At 38.4% G+C, this 18,055-nt stretch overlaps 1 protein-coding gene across 2 annotated transcripts in view; it reads right to left on the reverse strand.

The window, feature by feature from the left end:
- The window catches only part of ATG4C (autophagy related 4C cysteine peptidase), a gene marked incomplete at its 5' end in the record, with an annotated part of 80,813 nt that extends 66,426 nt beyond the window's left edge, over window positions 1–14,387 (reverse strand). The window contains one exon of one of the 2 annotated variants that reach the window (XM_081086464.1): window positions 14,286–14,387. Of the gene's footprint in view, window positions 1–14,200 lie in introns of both variants that reach the window. The other variant, XM_081086463.1, reaches the window with a different exon arrangement.
- Between the last annotated feature and the right edge of the window lie 3,668 nt (window positions 14,388–18,055).

Below are 18,055 nucleotides of genomic sequence, written 5' to 3' on the forward strand. Positions count from 1 at the left end.
AAATTTAATATACAAAATTACAAATGTGTCCAGGTTATATTAAATTCTAGCAAAACAACTAAAACTGCTTGACTAAGAAACCTACTGAGAAGACATTCTGTTACGAAATTCCTAAACAGTCTATAAGAAAGATAAAAATGCTGACACAAAGTGATTTTTCTTTTTAAGATAAACAACTTCATTCTTGTGGTTCTTAAAGACGTCAGATTCAGCTATTTAGCCATGTAGAAAACTTTAACTTCCTCAATATAACTCCTCAGGGCAACTTTAGCCAAATAAAATGACTTGACGGATAGTCCTTAATTCATAACTTTTGTTTCTCCTAAACATAAGTGTGGTGAGCTTGGAAAGAGGAAAAAGAATAAATTAATACTTGAGTCCATTCAGTCCATTAAAATGTTCTCTTTATATTTGTATGAAATAAACCAAAGAAAAGCAAGATAAACAGTACTTTTAGTTTAACTACAAATGAGCAAAAACAAAAACGAAGAAACCACAATGAACTTTAAGAGTAGTAGTCTCCTGCAAAATTCTAAATTACTTTCACCCACAATTTCCCTTTCCAAAAGTTTTCTTAATTTAAAAAAAATTAAAATTCATTGCCTATCAAGTGTAACGTGCAGTGACAATTTACTCATGATCCAGCATACGTAAATCTGCTATGGAACCTAAAATAGCTGGCTTGACTGTCCCAGTGATCAAACTCAGATGTCAAAATTCCTGTTTATTTTATGTAGTGTTGGCAGAGCCTCGGTCTGGAAAATCACCAAAATAACATTCTTCACAATTTCCAACCACTTTTTAAATAGGTTTATAGCTTATTTCTTAAAACTTTGGGAAATTAATAACTTTTTTCAAGTAAACTTTCTTCACTAATGCATATTACAACAAATCTTTCCATCACCATTTCCATATTTCTGTTCCCTGATTACATTGTGACAAATCCATTTTTAATTAAAAGATAATAGCATTAAAAAGGAGAAAGCTTTTACTAGTATCTCAGTAAACATAAAGCTACCAGATGAGGTTATTACTAAACTTTATTGTTAATGATGTGAAAAGCAGAGTGAAGACCAAGCAGAGTCCTTTTGGAAGGCAGAGCTAGAACATAATGATATGAAAATCATCAACTGAGACCCAGATGTCATTTTTAGAGTCACTTTTCTAACAGTAACCATGCATTAAGACAGTCGATAAATTATAAACTGATAAATGTAAAATGGTACTCAAACCAATGTCCTTGAAGGGCAGGTGAAGGAAATCAGCCTCTCCCATATGGCAATAGATAGAATATTTTACCCACTGAGGATTTAAAGCCAAGTAAAAGCTCCTGGCAGACAGAACTTCAGGGAACGATTCTATAGAATATATCTTAGCCACATAGTATGACCAATAAAAACACTGCAGACTTCCAGTACTTGTGTGTGCTTGAGCATCTTACCCAAATAATATTCTGCAACAAGATAAAATATAGATATTGATTTAGAATTTTTGATGTGCTTTTAGCTATACAATCAAATAAAATGAAGTGTGAGGTCCGCTCTAAGTTGTTCATCTACTACAACCTTTTCTACCTGCTTGCATTTTTAGTAACAAATAGCAATCCCTTGTCTGACCTTAAATGTCTTTCAATATGTTGATCTGTCATCTATGCTCTCTTATTTCTTATCCCCATCTCAGTTCTTTGTTTATAGAAACATCAATTATTGTATCCATTTCTACTCCCTCTCTTTACCTATACTTGCCAATCCTTTAGTCTATCCTCATGCATTGAACTTTGTGTTCAGATTATAAACTTAGCATGCTTATTGTTTTTAAGTGGCAAATATGAAGAAACTAGGCGAACAATGTAATATTTATTTGGACTGTCCCCTTTCAGAGCTAAGGACTAGGTAAAGTAGATGACAGTGAGATAAAGACAAAAGACTGAGAAAAGGAAAGGCAACATGATAAGGGAAGGATACACATATTCAGAAACTTGATTTTATTTATTTTTTTTTTTAATATATTTTATTGATTTTTTTACAGAGAGGAAGGGAGAGAGATAGAGAGTTAGAAACATCGATGAGAGAGAAACATCGATCAGCTGCCTCCTGCACATCTCCTACTGGGGATATGCCCGCAACCCAGGTACATGCCCTTGACCGGAATCGAACCTGGGACCTTTCAGTCCGCAGGCCGACGCTCTATCCACTGAGCCAAACCGGTCTCGGCAGAAACTTGATTTTAAAATAAGAATAAAGACCGTATAGCAAAAAGACAAATAAGGTTGTTTTGTCTCAAGGATATATCTTATAAACATTGTTAGGACCCCTCAGGATCACATCCTCCAGTTAAAAACACTCAATGCACAGGAAATTTATAAAGATGACATCAATAAAATGTACTATTTATGTGTTCTCTTTAAAAGGGTAAAAACATCTAAGGAAGAAACTAAGTACTGAGCAGACATTCATTTACCCTCCCACATGACTTGGGTCAAGTTCCAACTGGTAAAGTTCTGCACTTGTGCAGCACTGGGCATTATATGTTCACAGACTGTAAAGTCATCATCATAACCAACCTAAATGGGATATAAACAGTTGAAATTACTTCAACCACTTGCTCAAAGACTACAGTAATAGTGTTTAATGATATCTGAGCTATTGTGAGCATTTCTTGTCTTAAGCATTACATCTAAGAACAACATTGTTTACTACAGTTTGATAAACAAAATTTAATTATGTCAGGACCTTAGTAACCTCTGATGAGTCCCAGGTAACTATGAATGTTTGCAGCCTCCATATTTTAAAATGCAACTTTGAAAACTATTAAATATGCAGTCTACATATAAGAAGTAACATACTGAGTCAAATCAATTAAACAACAAAATAATTAATTACTTTAGGTGAGGAAAAGGTACATCCATATTATTGAGACCAGTAATTAATTACAAGTCATCCTATATAATAAAAGCCTAATATGCCAAGTGTCCGGCTGTCCGGTATCTGTTCAACCAACCAAAGTGTAATGTGCTAATGATATGCTAAGGCTGCTCAGCTGCTCGCTATGATGTGCACTGACCACCAGGGGGCAGACAGCTGACTGGTTGACCAGTCGCTATGATGTGCACTGACCACCAGGGGGCAGACTCTCCGACCGGTAGGTTAGCTTGCTGCTGGGGTCTGGCTGATCGGGACTGAGCAACATGGACCAGACACACCCTGGAGCCCTTCCATGGTCCCTCCCCAACTAGTCAACCTCCCACATCTCTCCCCAGCCTCGATCGTGCACCAGTGGAGTCCCTCAACCGGGCCTGCGGCCTCTCACAATCCAGGACCCCTCAGGGGATGTCGGAGAGCCAGTTTCAGCCCAATCCTGTAGGCCAGGCTGAGGGACCCCACTGGTGCAAGTATTCGTGCACCAGGCCACTAGTTTAAATATAAAACATCAAATTCACTTATTCATCAAGTATTTAGTGGTTACTTCTGTAAGGTACGAGAGATACAATGAACAATGAAACCCAATTTCTGTCCTCATTAACCTTACATACTAATAAGCAAGATGTTTATAATTAATCAAAACTCAAAACTGTTTATGGTTATGTCTCACAATAGAAATAATAAGTGTTATAATTTGTAAGAGAAATAGTTTCCCTTTTCCAATGAAAATATTTACACATGAAAAATGTGTGAATATGTTACAGGGTAACACACAGTCACAACTGGCATTCTTCAAATACAAAGAACTTACAAATAACATAAATCTTTTTATTCTGCGTGTGAATACAGAAAAACACTAGCCATATTTCTTAGGAATGAGTTAAAGTAACCCAAACAATTATGTCTATTGTTCAAGATTAATGCTTGAATTGTATCATCAGTCAAAAGAAGAGCATTGTTTAAAATGTCCCCAATCACAGTTGTTTTGGCTTTCAAATGGCATTGTTTGATGTAATTTTTCTAATTTTAAGTAAAATTCTATTAATTTGAAAATAGAGCTGCAAGTTTAAAGCCTTACAAAGATAAAAACTGCATATGCTCTATTTGATGTAACTGTTCTGGAGTTCCCCATAACTATATACTATGATGAAGTTTTAAAATATGTTTACTTTAGTTTTACAGATTTTATAAAAAGAGTCTATTAAAAAGTTTCATAGGAGGAGAAACTAAGATGGCGGCATAGGTAAATACCGGGAAATTGCTGCCTCCCACAACAACTTCAAAAATACAACGAAAAGACAAAACAGACATCATCCAGAACTACAGGAAGGCTGGCTGAGTGGAAATTCTACAACTAGAAGGAAAGAAAAGCACACTGAGAGCCAGAGGAGGTGCAGAAGTAAATTGCAGAGGTACAGACGCTCGCGGGCGCAGAAAGGGGCTGGCACCTGAGGACGCGGCTGTCTTTTTGAATCGGGAGGGAGGCACAAGCTCCTGACTGCTCTGAACTCTGGTTCCAGGAAGTCTCTGGGGACCCAGGACTCATGCGGGGAGAAAGTGGACTGTCTGGCAGCAGGCAGAACTCGGAGCTTGAGAGCAGCTTTCCCTCAGAGGTGCTTGCAGCAATTACCGGGACACTGAGACGCGCGGCCCCTTAGGGCAGGGCTGAGGATCCGCCATAGCTGCTTGCTCCGCCCTTTGATTCCCTGAGACCCCGCCCCACCCAGGCTGCAGCAGAGGCTTTTGCATATGAATGCCCCAGCCCTTTGCAACCTGAAAATTACCTAAAAAATTGCAGCTGGGCCAGACAGACCCAGAACTTCCAAGAGAAGGTCCAAGGCCCCCACAGCAGCTTGCATTGCTTCACAGCTGGGCCTCATCAGGGCACCTCCAAACTCCAAAAAGGAAGAGGAATCTGCAGTTCTCTTCATAGCTCCTGCCAGGTAACTTCAGGCCGAGGCTAAATTAGCACCTCCTTAGATCCAAGAGCCAGTGTACCCAGTTGTCAGAGGGGGACCACCCGGATTACAACTCCTCAGATCCATAAGGGACACACTCAGAGGGCAGACTCAGTGAGCACCAAAGCCCCACTGAAGCAAGTCTTGCCCCAGAAGGGTGTCTTCAGCACAGAAGTTCTCCCACTGCAGACACAGATGATTCTCACTGCCAATTGGCCTGGAGGTCAATTCCTCCCAGTGATCCTACAACAATCAAGGCATAACTACAACAAGACTGTGCACAAAGCCCACAAGGGGGTACACCAAGAGTGTCCACCTCAGGTAACTGGGGAGGCTGAGACACTGGGCCCTACAGGACACCTAGCACACAAAACCACTCTACCAAAACAGGGAAGCATAAAAAATGCAGAGACAAAGAAACAAGTCACAAATGAAAGAAATGGAGGAAAGCAAACGACTGGATATAGAGTTCAAGGCCACGTTTATAAGGTTTTTCAAGAATTTCATGGAAACCGCCAATAAATTTAGTGAGACCCTGGAGGATATAAAAAAAGACCAACTAGAAATTAAGCATACACTGACTGAAATAAAGAATAATAAACAGAGATCCAACCACAGACAAGAGGATCCCAAGAATCAAGTCAAAGATTTGAAATACAAAGAAACAAAAAATACCCAACCGAAAAAGAAAAAAGATTCCAAAAATATGAAGATAGTGTGAGGAGCCTCTGGGACAACTTCAAACGTACCAACATCAGAATTATAGGGGTACCAGAAGGAGAGAGAGGGCAAGATATTGAAAACCTATTTGAAGAAATAATGACAGAAAACTTCCCCTACCTGGTGAAAGAAATAGACTTACAAGTCCAGGAAGCGCAGAGAACCCCAAACAAAAGGAACCCAAAGAGGACCATACCAAGACACATCATAATTAACATGCCAAGAGCAAAAGACAAAGAGAGAATCTTAAAAGCAGCAAGAGAAAGACAGTCAGTTACCTACAAGGGAGTACCCATATGACTGTCAGCTGATTTCTCAACAGAAACCATGCAGGCCAGAAGGGAGTGGCAAGAAATATTCAAAGTGATGAATAGCAAGAACCTACAACCAAGATTACTTTATCCAGCAAAGCTATCATTCAGAATAGAAGGTCAGATAAAGAGCTTCACAGATAAGAAAAAGCTAAAGGAATTCATCACCACCAAACCAGCATTATATGAAATGCTGAAAGGTAGTCTTTAAGAAGAGGAAGAAGAAAAAGGAACTCTTACCATTTGCCACAGCATGGATGGAACTGGAGAGCGGATAAATACCACATGATCTCACTCATTTGTGGAATATAATGAACAACATAAACTGATGAACAAGGACTGATCCAGAGACGGAGAGGCATTGATTGGACTGTTGGGCCTTGGAGGGAAGGTAGGGGAGGGTGGGGTAAGGGGGAAAGATCAACCAAAGGGCTTATATGCAAGCATATAGGCCTAACCAATGGACACAGACAACGGGGGGGGTGAGGGTATGAGCGGGGGGGGGGGGGGGGCGGGGGGGAGGGTAGGGGGTAACGTGGGGATAAGGACACATATGTAATATCTTAATCAATAAAAAATATATTAAAAAAAGAAAGAAAATAACAATAAATAGAATAATACTCTTAAAAAAAAGTTTCATAGGAACTTAACTACATTTTATTTTATTTTTATTATTAAATGTATTGGGATAACACTGGCCAATAAGATCATATAGGTTTCAAGAGCACATTTCTATGATACATGATCTGTATATTGTATTGTGTGCCTACCACCCACAGTCAAATATCTTCCATAACCATGTATTTGGCCACCTTTATCCTATACCCCTGGTCAGCAAACTGCGGCTCGCGAGCCACATGCAGCTCTTTGGCCCCTTGAGTGTGGCTCTTCCTAAGCCTTAGGAGTACCCTAATTAAGTTAATAACAATGTACCTACCTATATAGTTTAAGTTTAAAAAATTTGGCTCTCAAAAGAAATTTCAATTGTTGTACTGTTGATATTTGGCTCTGTTGACTAATGAGTATGCCGACCACTATCCTATACTATCCCTTACCCCCTTCCCTCTGGTAACCACCATACTGTTGTCGGTCTATGAGTTTCAATTTTATATCCCACATATAAGTGAAATCATTTGGTTCTTAGCTTTTTCTGACTTATTTCGCTTAGCATAATATTCTCAAAGACTGTATCAAATTGATAACATAATCACATAGAAAAAAATAATACAAATAACTTTAAACACCTACTTTTACTATACATGTTTAGTGGGATATAAGGACATAAAATGGCAAAGAAATCTTTATTTGGTAAATCTATTATTGGAGGGTGTACCAGTATAGTAATTCCAAAACTAACTTATGTGTGTTGTTGTAGGACAGATTCGATGAGTAAATATAATGACGTGGTTGAGAGAATTCGCCCTGTATAAAAAGGGAGATACCATATGAACTAAGACAAGGTGAAAATGAACTTGACGGTTTTGAATTTGAATTGAAGGTATCCTATAAACTCATTTCTTCAAAAAACTGTGTGCGTGTGTGTGTGTGTGTGTGTGTGTGTGTGTGTCCATTGACAGGGCCTAGAAATAGTGATATTCCAGTAGCCATGAGAACAGTTGGCCCTTGAACAACACGGGTTTGAACTGTGTCAATCTACTTTACATGAAGGTTTTTCAATAAATATTTGTAAATGTACTTTCTCTTCATTATGGTTTTCTTAATAACATTTTTTCTTTAGCTTACTTTATTGTAAGAATAAAGTGTGTGTGTATATATATATATATACACACACACTTTATTCTTACTATATATATTCTTACAAATATATATATTCTTACAAATATATATATTCTTACAAATATATATATTCTTACAAATATATATATTCTTACAAATATATATATTCTTACAAATATATATATTCTTACAAATATATATATTCTTACAAATATATATATTCTTACAAATATATATATATATATATATATATATATATATATATATATATTTGATTGACTGTGTTTTCGGTATGGTTTCCAGTCAAAAGTAAGCTATTAAGTGGTTAAGTTTTGGGGGTGTCAAAAACTATATGCGCATTTTCAAATGCACAGGGCTCAGCACCCCTAACTACTGCATTGTTCAAGGGTTAACTGTACAGTCAATGCCCAAACCTTGGTTTCTAAGTACCATTTCCCACTAAAATAAACCAGGACCCCATGGTAAAATGGCTGATTCCCGGTCTCAAGTAGGGAATATATAAGGTGAGCCAGGAATATCTTATTGTACAAAAGGTAAGAATTCACCCAAACACCAATGTGGACATAAACAAAGGTCATAGAAACCAGCTTGAAGAGACTAAACGACTTTGAGATAATTTAATCATCAATAAGAATAACAGGTTATAACACACTGGATAAATTTTTTTTAAAAAATCCTTAGCTATCTAATGATACAAAAATAAAAGGAGAGAGGAGAAACAGCTGTTCTTTAGAGAAGACAGCCAGCAAACATAGGAGAACTGAGAGAAGAAAATCACTATTTGGAAACCGCCAATTCAATGTTTGATTCAGGCAAAGATCATCAACAGCTACTAAAAACCACTAACTAGAAAAACTGTTGTTGGAAAACAAAATATCCAATGATCTCAAAGCATTACCCCTGCAGATTAATTATTAAGTATAAAAGGGAAAAGATATTCTTTGAACATACAAATCTGGCTAGCTCAAGTGGTTAAATTTAACATCATAATAACGGGACATATTATCATTATATTACTCCTGATGTGATGCTATGGAAAGTTTACAACATCTTCTATGTAATTAACAGTCTTGAAAAAAGCTACTTAACCTGAAACTGAGAGGAAACAATTAGACAAATTCATTTTGTGAAGCATTCTACAAAACAACTGGCCTGGACTCTAAAAATGTCAATGTCTTGCCCTGGCCAGCGTGGCTCAGTTAGTTGAGCATCATCCTGTGCACCAAAAGATCACTGGTTTGATTCTCAGTTAGGGCACATGCCTGAGTTACAGGCTCAATCCCCAGTAGGGGGCAGCTGATCAATAATTCTCACCATTTATGTTTCTATCTCCTCTTTTCCTCTCTGAGACCAATTTTTAAAAATATTTTAAAAATAAAAATGAATAAATAAAGTAATAATAGGTAATTACAAACTAATCTAACATTAATTTCCTATTATAGCTGTAGGCTAAACATAACCTCTGATAAGAATCTGTGAAAGATGACATGTGATGACTCATCTAGTACACTGTGAAGAAGCAAAGCATCTTATATAACATTTTCTCCAAACCCAATTTTTTTCAGTTAAAATCTATTAGCTATAAGGAACTCTAAAATTAAAATGTTGTCACAGAAGTCCAGATCATCTGAGACCCCATATCACTATAAAAATAGTAATATTAAACACAAACTCTGTACCAGAAGTTTTGTTAACTTATGCATATATATATATATATATATATATATATATATATATATATATAATCATCTCATTTAATCCTCACAACAACTCCATAAGGCAAGTATTATTATTATCTTCATTTTATACATTAAAAAAAAAAAACAATGGACTTAAAACAACAAAATAACTTCTGCAAGGTCATACTGCTAGTAAATAGCAAAACACACCTTTGATCCAGGCAGTCTGACTCCAGAGCCAAACTCTATATGCTCTACTATGAAATGTAAAATTTAAATAAACTGGTTGTATTGATTCAATATCTGTCAAAAATTACACAAATGGGATATTTCAAAGGAAATTCAAAACATGTCTTTTTTCCTTAGTACACATTTACATATATACCAACTGAATAAAGTTAAAGTTTAACCAGATGCCCAATTTAATGTCAAATCTTCAGTGAAAATACATATGATGTATAACTGCATTACTCAGTTACCTATTCATATATATGGCTGAATATGTTACATATAAATTCAAAAAACATATCAACATATTTCCAAATGCTTTCACCCAGAACTTTATCCGTGCTCACTCAAGGAAAAAAAACAAACTTATTTCAGCTACACTATTCCTTAAACATACTTAAATAAAACAATGACATAAGAGGGGGGATAAGAAATTAACCTTGAACACTGATGCCACATTAAAAAATTAACAAACAAAGCATGTCCTGCCAAACCTGGTCATCTTACAATGTTCTCTATCTCAGTGAACTGATTATACTACAATCCATCCAGTTACATAAGCCAAAAAGCTAGTGGTGGGCGATGACACCTTCCTCTCCCTCATTCCTCATATCCAATCCATCACCCAGTCTACCTCCTAAATAGCTCTAAAATCCATCCACTTCTATCTATCTGCATCACCACTTTGTCCAAGATATTATCACCATCTGTCATCTGGCCTCTCCCATCTACACTCTTACCTCCTCCGTAATCAGTTTTTCTTCTGTATTACATCAAGTGCTTTTGCACAGCACTTACAATAGCTGCAACTTTAAATTTCTTTGATGGAATCTTTGATTTATGTCTGCCTTCCCCTGCTACACAAAAAGTTCTATGAGGGTAGAGACTGTAGTTACTGACCACTATATCACTGTGGCCTAGAAGAGTGCCTAGTTAATAAGTAAATGCTAAATGATTGAATGCATGTGAAAGATTACAAATTAATTTATAAATAGTCCTCAAAAAATAAAAATAAAATGGTAATAAGGCTCACTAACCATCATAAGGAGTACCCTATTTCATCATTTCTAGATCACACATTTTTACATTTTAACTCTGAAACTGACTACATTTTAGAGTTGGCAATCTTTGTTTAATTGGCAATATTTTTTTCATAGTGGCTCATAAAATAATGATGCATCTTGGAATTTTTTTTAAATCTCATGACTTGAGCCTGGCCAGTATGACTGTCTGTGGTTGAGCGTTGACCCATGCACTAAGAGGTCGCCAGTTCCACTCCCTGTCAGGGCACATGCTCTCATGGATGTTTCTAACTCTCCCTTCCTCTCTCTCTAAAAATCAATAAAAACATATTTTTTAAAAAATATTGTGGCCCTGGCCAGTGTGGCTCAGTGGATAGAGTGTCAGCCCTTGGCACCAAAGGGTCGCAGGTACGATTCCCAGTCAAGGGCAGATGACTGGGTTACAGGCCCCGGTCGGGGTGCGTGTGCAAGGTAACCAATCGATGTGTCTCTCTCACATCCATGTCTCTCTCTCTCTCTCTCTCTCTCCCTCTCTCTCTCTCTCTCTCTCTCTCTCTCTCCCTCTTTGCCTCCCTTCCACTCTCTCTAAAAACCAATGGAAAAAGAAAAAAAAATCTCATAATTTGATGAAATAGGAAAATCAGTTCAAGCCTAATAATCTAGTCTCCTTTCTCCTTTGGCCACCACACTACTCCAAACATTCAATAATTAAGAGAGCCTACTGCTTCTTTCACCAATAGCTGTTAAATCCATTCCTTTCTTCCATTCCCACTACAATAACACTAGATCTAATTCCTCATTGCCTCATAGCTGCACTCTTGTTCTGACTTCATTCATTTAAACATTGTTTCAAATTCAACCAACACTGTGCACCTACGTACAAGAAACTGAAGATACAAAGCAGTCGTTACCTGTCCCTTCTTCTAATCTCTCTCCTACAATTCAGAATTTTGTTCATTTTATGCCTCAAGCTAGAATTACTTTCCTCCCAATTTCTACCTACTAAATCCCTACTTGCTGTTTAAGTTATAAATCAAATCTCATATATTTCATGAAATTTCCCCTAGTTAATCTCTTTTCAACTTTAACATTCTAAAACACATACAATCTAACGTGTATTGGCTATATTCTCTGCTTCTTGAAGGCAAGGTTTACATTTCATACATTCTGTTAGAGTGTAAGCTCCCTACGAGCATGGCTTTCATCTGTTTTGCTAACTGTTATGTCCAGAACCTGGGAGAGTATCTGGTACATAATAGCTCCACAGCAAGTATTTATTGAATTAATGCTCTTTACACATTCCAGGGTAGAAAACAAATCTTTGCAACTGTGTAAGCCAATCTTTACAGTTGGGAAAGAAAAGAACTAGACTAAATAACTTAAACTCTTTGAGTTTCAGTTTCTTCCTCTGCTAAATGTAAGTAATGTTCAATAGCTCAATGAATTAAAATGATTAAATGAAATACTGCTTTAATAGCATCTAGTACAAACCTGAGGACAAGAGCAACACTCTCAATTAATGTTTTGATGATTTGGGGTTAGTGGTAAAAAATATTCAATAAATGCCCATGAAATGAATAAGTCTCAGGAAAAATATAAAAACTTTACTTAATATTGAGTCTCTTATCAGTTACCCAATAAAGAATTCCATGAGTGAATTATGAAATATTTACATTTAGCCACAAACAGTATGGCTGAAACCATTTCTGATTAATTAGAAATAATTCCAATTTGACAGGGTACAAGTATTAACATTTATATTTTATTGACACATAAAGATTACATTTGACTGCTTAAAGAAAAATGATAACTTTATTATAATTTCTATAGTGCAATAACCTATATATATAAAAAGCCAAAGACCGGAATGACCAGTTGCTATGATGCCCTCTGCGGCCAGCGAACGGGCCCAATGGGGGGTGGGATCGGGCGGCCAACTGCCTGCGGCCCCTTCCCCCGCCAACCCTGCCCCTGATGGGCCCAAACCACCCTGATCAGCCTGTGGCCCCTCCACCCAGGCAGCTCCGCCCCTGATCAGCCCCACACACACACATCAATCAGGGGTGGGGCCCACCAGCCAATCACCCACGGCCCCTCCCCTCCACCAGCGTGGCCCTGATCACCCCAATTAGGGGCGGGCGGGCTGGCCAACCTCCCACTATCTCCTCCTCACAACAGGCACAGCAACAATCCGCTCCAATTGGGGCCAGGCCAGCCGGACCCCACCAGTGCACGAATTCATGCACTGGGCCTCTAGTTAGAATAGAAAAGCTGCAAACTCATTTGGGTTACATGGTCCCCAAAAAGTCAGATCGACAATAATTTCTGTCTACATCAGCGAATAGTATACAGTGCTATTTTACCAGATCTGTCAAAATATAAAGAACTACCTCATAAACAATTACAACAAATAAATGTTTCAATGTATTTGCATTCATTTTACAGGAAAAGAACATTAATTTTTTTTTTTTTTTTTACTTTTTACTAAATCATACAATTTCATATACTGGCTACTTTTTAACTTTAAACTGTTCTCAAAAACTTTACAGTGAATGAACTGATAATTAATTCAACACAGCATCATATTATTGAATTATAAACTCTTCCTTATTCAGGGAAGGAAGCTTTATTAATGTGTAAATTGGACCATACACAGTCTTCGCCTTTCAAAGCTTTTCCAATCCCTCTGGGTACTTTCAATGATTCATAATCTAATTACAAAATCACTAGCAACCAAGGAGGAAAGAGTATTCCCTTGAGTCTATCTTCTATTAATTGACATAAAATCATTGCAAAAATTCCACAAGGGGCATACGTTCCAGGTAGGCAAAAAAAAATAAAAAATAAAAATAAACCCCATCTAAATACCGAATTCAGATATAAAGAGATGTACGGTCACGTATTCTCCTCTAACTTACAGGGTAGCAATGGACTCCCTGTGGGAAAATAATCAATACAAAACAAAAATGTAAGCAATAGAAACTCAGTAAGCAGAAGACATGCTGAGTGACCACTGGCATCTTTCTCATTCATTGGTCATCATAAGTATCTATTCTCCAACCTAAAAGCCCTCACATGTGGATGGAGGTAGAAGAGTGGAGGGTGAAGCGAGAACCCAATCAAGCCATTGAAAGTTTGTCTGGATGCAAAAGCATTAAGATATTCAGAGGACTATGTTCAGTAACAAGGGCCAAATCTGGGGGAAAGATTTAGGAATGAGAAGATTGCGATCTCAGGAATCCGATTTGGGGGTGGGTTTTTTGTTGTTGTTGCTGCTGATTTTTTCCCCTTTCTTTTACCTTCTTCCACGGGGAGAAACGGGGGAGGAATTAAATGGATGCGACAGCGCAGGGGACCAGAGGTCGCGCCTGGAACAGCTCAGGAAAGCCACAAGGAGAGAGGGCACGGGAAGGCTTACTAAGGTTTGCTAGCTCCGAGTCCCAGCAAGGGCAACAAGTCAGAAGACAAATGACACTAGAAAGGAGACATAAGGGCGGAGCCAAAACCCTCAGAGCCCCAACTGCTGGGCACAGGGTCTCCACTGCGGGCCCAGGGCCCCCCAAGGATCCCCGTCCGTCGGGGACCCGGACACTAACTCCCAACCTGTTCCGGACTCCCTTCGCCTCAGGTCGAATCCCTCTCCGAATGAGAACGGGAGAAGTGTACAAAATGTGCAGGAGCCACCGACCCGGGAAACGTTCCAGCTCTAGCGTAAGCCGCCACAGAAACAGCCCGCACAGCAGCCGCTCCGACCTCAGCACCGCGCACAGGCACCGCCAGTTCCTCGGCCACCGTAGTAAGAGGAACGGCCTCCCTTTCAAACCCAATAGATCAGCCACTTCCGGGGTACCGACTTCCTTCAATTGGCGGCAGCGGTAACAACCGCCTACGAACTCCTGCTCCGCTGACTTCATCCATCCCTTTGTCCGCCTCCCCAGCCCCTGAAATCACCACACGGCAAGCGCAGAACCAAGGGAAAGTATTCATCTGTAAGCGGTGTCTCTAACAGACAAACCACATTCTGCCCGCCGTGAGTTCCGGTTGAACGATTGGACTTCAACTCCCATCATGCCATGCAACATTACGCCCTGTCTGGTCGCAGGAACTACAAGATCCAGTATGCACTGCGCCCCTCATTCTTCACTCTGTCCTCGACACACCCCAGATCCCAAATGCGATTTCAGAGTACTGGTTAAATCCCGAAGACTAATGTAGACCTTCCTGCCAAACCCCGCTTTGGTAAAAATAGCTGTATTCCCTCCTTCACCTGTTTTGAAGGCACTCTAAACGAAGCTATAGTTGAGACTACAATGTTAAGAAATGTATGCACTCGTTTTCCACATTCAGATTATTTTCAAGGATTGAAACATGACAATCTGCAACGGCTTTTTATGAAATGAAAATTTTTATCTTCACTCATAAGGGGTGTTGTGAGAAATCCTAAATTACTGCAAAGTGTAATCCTGTCATGTTGCAGTACTGCAAGATTGTGTTGGAACAAGGACTACCAGAAATGCTCCTGAATTGCATGGAAAGTTGTAATAACGGTTAGAAGTAAAAAAAAGTAACACGCTGTATTACATGACTATGAAACCACAAGGGAAAGAAAACCTTTCAGAATGCAGAGTTTAAAAGTTCAAAATTAAATTTGAAATGTTTTTCCATTTTTAATGTGTTAAATGATATGAACTATCTTTTTTATTATTATTATTCTCACTAAAACAGGTAACTAGAATATATATTTTCTGTTATGTAGTAGGGAAGCCAAGTAATTAATCACTCAAAGGATGGAGCAAAGTCACAAATGGAACATTTATTAGAGTGAGCAAACAAGATTCCTGTTTTCTTGCCTGATTAGATAGCCTATGGTTCTGAGGCAGGATAGTAAGAAGCTATGGAAATTCCTTGACAAGTGGGATAAGAGAAAGTGAGACAAAATAATTAGACAATGCCAAATGATTTGAGCAATTTACAGCTAGCTAATAAATCACAAGGTTTATCTTCCCTAGCCAAAGACACTTAGACACAAATGGTTTACACATTATATACTGTCCCAGGGCAGACCAACCTTAGTCCCAATCCCCCTTCGATCACGTTCTTTAAAAATAAAACTAACCAGAAAATAACCCTGGCCCCTTTACACACCCATTTTGATGAATTAACATATTGAAGTAGACACCTAAAAAGCGAATGAATATTCTGTTAAGACCCTCCCCTGTGACCTCCCCTAAGATTCCAGCCAGCCAAAGAAAGATAAAGAAAGCTCCAAGAAGCTGGCGCCACAGCGAGCTCTCCCAAGAGCATGCCCACGCCTTGTATCTTTGCTGTTTTACTCCTAAACTCTAAGGGGCCTTACAAGACTTGCAACTAGGGAGCAGTGGGAATGGCAGGTCAACCTAGGCTAACCCCCTGAGCCTGTCTCCAAGGCCTCCTTTCTCTGGCTTTTTCTCTTCCTCTACCGTTGCTTCTCCTACCTTAAGACTTCCCTTGTTTCACTGTCCTCAGCTTTAATAAACATACTCTCAAAAGCCATGTGGGCTCGTTTTGTGAAGTCTTTTCTACACAAAGTCAGGAACACTACCAGCGGGCCCCAGGCAGACCAGCCCCAGGCCCAGACCCCATCCAGTCACACTTCCATATCTTAAAACACAGAACTCTGTTTTGATTTCTTAGAACAGATAACACATTAACAAGCTGTGTGGATACCTTTCTGTTACTTTCATTAAGACTAGGATTACAGGAATGAATTTATTTTATTGTTGATAGTGCGCATTAACAGACCATGAGAACAATGCTTGAATTCTCGAAATAAACTACATGGTAATTATACAAAATAAACGTGGGTGTATACAACAAACATTGGTTTTCTATGGATTTATAGCAAAACAAATTTTAATTGGTTAAAACAGACTAAGATAGTTTCCATGTTTACAACTTCATGGAGAAGTCACGGAGGGAAATTATATTCTCTAACACTGACATGGCATCAGCTACCACACAAACTGCCTTCCAATGCCAGTGTGCTAAATTATGCAGCACTAGCAAGTAAATATTTAAAATCTATGATCATGGAAAACAATCTGCTGCTTTCCATACTCATGCACCAAAACAATAACACACAGAGAGAAAACATTTCCTTTTGAATGATACAGAGGTAATGATCGGCTATAATTAGGTTCTCCACTATTCATAGGTGTTCATAGTAAATAAATACATAATTGCATCCACTTATTAGGGGTGTTATTAAGGAAGCTTTAAAAATATGCTAAATATTTGATACACATATTTCTAAAGCAGTTTCAGTGATCAATTGGGTAAATGAATGTGGAAGAGAGTTTAAAGAATACATAATTTATGTAACAGAATTTAGGTTTTTAAAAGAGATTTTTGCAGCTGCGGCGCTTAGCAATATTCTCTCCTCTAAATGTATCTTTGAATTTCCAAGTCAGCCAATTCCCAACCATACATGAGTTAAAATTGGACAAGATACTCATTTCAGTTCAACAGATATGCCTGCTAGGGGCAAAGCACTCTGCCTAGGCACTGCAATCTGTTTCTGAAGCACAGGTAGTTTTGATAATTAGGAAAGACTTAAAGGGAAATGAAAAGAATATAAGGGCTTTATCAGAATGGAAAATAGAAAGTAACATGTGTAATATCACCTTTTAATAATCACAGCTGCATTTGGTTCATTGGAACTCTATAATAGCCCATCTACCTTCTAAAGGACGGGAGCCACATCTTAAACATCTGTGTCTCTCTCAGCTCTAAGCACAGTTCTTTGTACAGAGTGACTGGCACTCCCTAAATGTTTGTGGGAGTTCGCAGTGATGTCTGAGGCCCTGAAACTCCCTTCTCATCCATGCTATGTAGTTTTAAATATAAGCGATTATTTTTAAATTAATAATTCAATAATTTGAATTAATAATTCTATATTTTAAAACATGCTAAATAGCTATTAAAACCAGAATATTTGATTAATCAGACATTCAAAAATAATGAAAGACAGCAATTTACTGCTATATATATAGATAGAGATAGAGATAGATATGAGGCAGGACAATAAGAAGCTAGAAAAATTCCTTGGCAGGTGAAATGGGGAAACTGAGACAAATATCTGAACAAACTGACCGAGCAATTTAAAGCCAAATACAGAAGGTCATGAGGCTAGAAAACCCCTGATGCTTAGCCACAGGCAAAACTGGTGCGGGACTTAGCCCTCAGGGTGGCCTTTCCGCCTCTGGCACATCACTGGTCGTGAGGTTTAGGCCCCTGACCTTACCTCCCTAGAGATAATATCTAGGCCTCAATTATATTTCAGCTCCAGACCCAGAAAAGCAGCAAAACCTGGTAGGCCACGCCAGGACCAGCCACAATGACTAATGAGCCTTCCCCTAGCACTCTGAAAGGGCACACATTGAAGCTGATGACTATTCCATTGAGATATCTCCTCAGACC

The sequence above is a fragment of the Myotis nattereri genome (assembly GCF_964212035.1).
Source record: "Myotis nattereri genome assembly, chromosome: 3".
NCBI lineage: Eukaryota > Metazoa > Chordata > Mammalia > Chiroptera > Vespertilionidae > Myotis > Myotis nattereri.